The 4,855-nt window shown below is 31.8% G+C and overlaps 1 pseudogene; it reads left to right on the forward strand.

Moving 5' to 3' along the window:
* The first annotated feature begins 222 nt into the window (after positions 1-222).
* Positions 223-3,860, forward strand: LOC148564621 (uncharacterized; annotated as a pseudogene).
* Positions 3,861-4,855: the final 995 nt, after the last annotated feature.

Here is a 4,855-nt window from a genome sequence, read left to right on the forward strand (position 1 = left end):
TTTTCTTCTCTTTATTTTTCTATCTCGTGGACTACGTAATAAGTTTTAATTTATTATTTTTTCTATATATATATATATATATTCTATTTTGTAAAAATTTAAATAAGAACCGTGTAAGAGCACAGAAGTTCTCATTATGATGAGGTGCAACAGTTCATTGATGCAAGATGGATTGCCGCTCTAGAGGCATGTTGGAGGATATTTAGATTCAACCTTTACCGAATGTATCCATCAGTTGAAAGGTTGCAAGTTCATTTGCCAAATCAACATCAAGTGAGCTTTTATGAGCACCAAACTATTTCTGAAATAGTTAATAATGACTATTTCTCAAGAACAATGCTCACTGAATTTTTTGCACTTAATCGGGCCGATGACCAACAATCTAGGCATCTTTTGTACAGGGAAATCCCAGAATATTACAGTTGGCACAGCAAGGAAAAAGAATGGCATCGACGCAGGACACAAAAGAGAGCTATTGGTCGGATCTATACCGTTTCGCCAACAGAAGGTGAAAAATTCTATTTGCGTATTCTATTGTCAAATGTAAGAGGCCCAACTGGTTGGGATGATTTGCTAACAGTCGATGGTGTCCAATATTCGTCCTTTAAGCAATCCGCTCAGCATCGAGGACTGTTGGAGAGTGATAGTAGTATAAGATCATGTTTGGTTAAGGCATCCATTTTAAGAATGCCATGTGCTCTAAGAAGGTTGTTTGCCACCATTCTAATTTTTTGTGAGCCAACAGATGTAAGAAGTCTGTGGGACGAGTTTCTTTCATGTACGGTGGATGATTACGCATCAACAAGTACTACAACCTGTAATGGGTTGACAAATCGTTTGCTTAGGGATTTAAATGACATCCTCCTACAACATGGAAAACATATTGCACAATACGATTTACCAGCTCTAACCTCGGACAACGACAACGACAACTTCATGCCTAGAATTATTCAAGAAGAAATGTCCATCGAAGTTCCTCAAGAAGACCTGTGTTCTATAGAAAGATTGAATCATGACCAGTCTGCAGCTTTCAGGTGCATTATGAATACAATTGATCGAAGAGAAAGTGGAGTGTTCTTCGTGGATGGACCAGGAGGAGCAGGTAAGACATTTCTTTACAGAGCTATAATTGCAGACTTAAGAAGTAAAGGGCATATTGTCTTGGTAACTGCGTCCTCAGAAATAGCTGCAACTTTACTGCCTGGTGGTCGAACAGCTCATTCTAGATTTAAGATCCCAATCAATGCAGAGCCATCCTCCACGTGCAATATAAGTAAACAATCTGATCTTGCAAAACTGATTAGGCAGACGACCGTGATAATTTGGGATGAAGCGCCATTGACTAATAAAAAGACAATGGAATCACTGGACCGCACATTACGAGACATCTTAGAAAACAATAATCCATTTGGAGGGAAGGTGATGGTTATGGGAGGGGATTTTCGCCAAGTACTACCTGTTGTGCCGAAAGGAAGTAAGTCGCAAATGATTTCAGCTTCTATTGTTAAATCACATTTGTGGGCATTCACCAAAATTCTCCACCTGCGACAAAATATGCGATCTCTTAATGATCGTGATTTTGCGGAGTATCTTATGCGCATAGGGGATGGGATTGAGCCTACCATATGTGAAGACTTGGTACAAATAGAAGTAGGCATGGCAATACCATGGGAAGGTGAGGCATCATTACACAAATTAATAGAAGAAACCTTTCCAAATTTGCAATCTCATGGGTGAGATGCATCTTATATGGTGGAGAGAGCGATATTGACACCCAAGAATCATGATGTGCAACAGCTTAATGATATTTTCATCAACCAATTTCCGGGAGACGAACGAATTTTAGCATCCTTTGATGAAGTAGAAGGAGATACAAATAATCTGTATCAACAAGAATATCTTAACTCGATCTCCACAGGTGGATTGCCACCTCATATGTTGAAGGTAAAAAAAGGTGCTCCTCTGATGTTACTGAGAAACATAGATCCTAAGGCAGGCTTATGCAATGGCACAAGGCTACTGTGTCGAGGAACTTTTCAAAATATGTTAGACGTGAAAATCTTAACAGGCCATCACTCTGGAAAAAGAGCTTTTCTGCCTCGGATAAAACACAAAACAACTGAGAACTCAGGACTACCCTTTGTGCTTATTAGAAAACAATTTCCTGTAAGGTTGAGTTTTGCCTTAACGATAAATAAATCACAAGGGCAAACTATCCCTAAGGTAGGGATCTATCTCCCTAAACATGTGTTCAGCCATGGTCAATTATACGTTGCTCTACCTCGAAGTGTTTCTCAATCAACCACAAAAATCTTAGTCAAAGAAGGAACAGTAGATGGAAAAAGGGGACAATTCACAAAGAATGTGGTGTTCAAAGAAATTTTGTTACCTGCACCTCAGGTAATTTATGTCCTTGGCAAATATGTGAGCCTTTTTACAAGTATAATCCGTGTATTATGTAATTTTATCATTACAATATCAACATTGGAATAGATAGTTTTGTTCACTAATTTTAACAACTAATGACTAAGATTTTTAACAGATAAATTGATATCAAGAGAGCTCATCAGCATATTAAAAGAGATAAGCGAAAGGAACTGGAACCTCTACTTTACCCAACAGGTATGCACCAACTACGATTCACATATAAATTATAAAAATTATATCATACATCCTTAAAATATATCATTATTGGTTTTTTAATAAATTATAGTTTGCAATGTTTGTATATACTTTGAAAAGAATTCAAAATTTGATTTCTTTAAATGTTGCTATCAATTTTATAATTTTATCAATAAAATTATAAAAATTAAAATTTTAAAACTAATAAAAGGTAGAGGTATGTCTTATTTGGGATATATCATTACTTAATTCTAAAGTAATATATAGGACACTACTGCAATATATTGTGATACATATATGCAATAAATTACAGGAAACAGGATTTCAATCGTTATGGAATACATGGAAGGATGAGCAATCAATTGCATCAATGAGACCAATCGACAATAAAGTAAGGATTACAGAATTAATGACAGTGACAACTACACTGATGATACATATTTTTGTTTTAGTGTTACTGATCAAACGTGAAATTGACACAGGTTCATCCAATCAAAATTTATTCTATTGGTTGGGGAGGTACAGTTAAAGCAGACAAAACTCAACTATGGAAGATGGTAAAAAGAGAAATATTGGAACAAAAAAATAAAAGGTAATGCAATAAACTTTTGTTACATAATAAATATTTCCGTCTATTTCGTCATATATACCATATATGTTAAAACTTTAACTCTTTTCTTTCAGCCATGAACTTAGAAGAACACAACTAACTCATTTCGAACCAAAACAATATCATTGCAGGTAATTATTATTAAAAAAATTCCTAACAAAAAAAGATGTAATTTCATTTAATTTACATTTTGTCAATGATAAACAAGGATTAATGTCATTTCTTTTGTCCTGTCAGAAAGTTCAATGCAAAACAAGATGTCACAATTCTACAGGTTTTAATTAAATTCTTCACAATAATAAGCAATCAATTTAATTGAATAAACCTGAAGTGTTTATACGGTTATTTTTATGATAAATAAAATCTTACAGTTTTTCAAGATGCAAGAAGTTATTGACAAGGAGATGTATGATGAATTACAAAGGATTTTTTCCAGGTACACAATCTTTGTATTCTCCTATTTTTTCAGTAATACTCTTATAGTTTGATCTTTTAAAACGAAAAAAATAAGCATATTCATTTCTTCTATCCTTCCATTATTTATAGGAAAATGCAAGTCTCTTCAGATTCAGAATCATATTTTGGCCTACCACTTAAAAAAGAAAAAGACAAACATGAATATCCATGATATTTAGAAAAAATTAATCTTTTGTAAATAACTAACATGCATTTGGGTTTATAGATATATACTCTTTTTAAATTAGGATAATATTTTTTTCGTTATTTCTGGAACTATATCTTTTTCTGATAATATACATATATCTTTATTGTGTGCTTTTATAATTTAGCATTTTAAAGGTTTTCTATAGTAGTTTTACCCTCAACAGAATATGAAACAAATAAGGTTACGTTAATTTTAAAATGATGAAAAAAATATTTATTTGACAAATTTAAAGAATAAATGATATATTAATATCAACACTAAAATCTATAACAATGTATAATGGCAATACATGGGTTTGGTGTCCAAGATTTCTTTCCAATATTACCCTTCCTATTAACTTCTCCACTACTTGGCTACCTTGACATAACTTTCACCCATTATCTTTCACATCTTATCCGTTTCTCTCTTCTCATCTCATCTATTATTAGTATTATTGAATACAGATAGAAAATTTTTTATTTTATTTGTTTTTAATCCAATTTATCTTTTTTTTAAAGATATCACAAATAGACACATGTCCAGAATTATTGACCTTCAATATTTTACTTGAGGTATTCTATCTAAATTAATTATTATAAATTATAAATAATAATTTTTTCGTTTAGATCTATGTTTTGAATATTACTATTATACCTTTTTTTTTACTTTTAGTAGCTATGATTTATAGAAGAAATTTCTTCATTTTTGGTAGAATTTAAAAATACATTAATCTTATATCAATATTATATTTACTCTTTAAATATTCACATACTCAAAATAACAGTAGAATTGGACTAAATTCGAGTAATAGATGGAACAGTCAGTGGACATAAATTATCCTTTTTTCAAAAGCTTTAATTCATAATTAGTAAACTTTCAATTATTTCTAATATAATATGTTACATATATCTATAATACATACAATATATTATGATTGATAATTGTTCATTTAAAAAATTTATACTATTAATTTAATATTT

Source organism: Arachis ipaensis, chromosome B5 (genome assembly GCF_059453495.1).
Source record: "Arachis ipaensis isolate K30076 ecotype BB chromosome B5, ASM5945349v1, whole genome shotgun sequence".
Taxonomy (NCBI): Eukaryota; Viridiplantae; Streptophyta; class Magnoliopsida; order Fabales; family Fabaceae; genus Arachis; species Arachis ipaensis.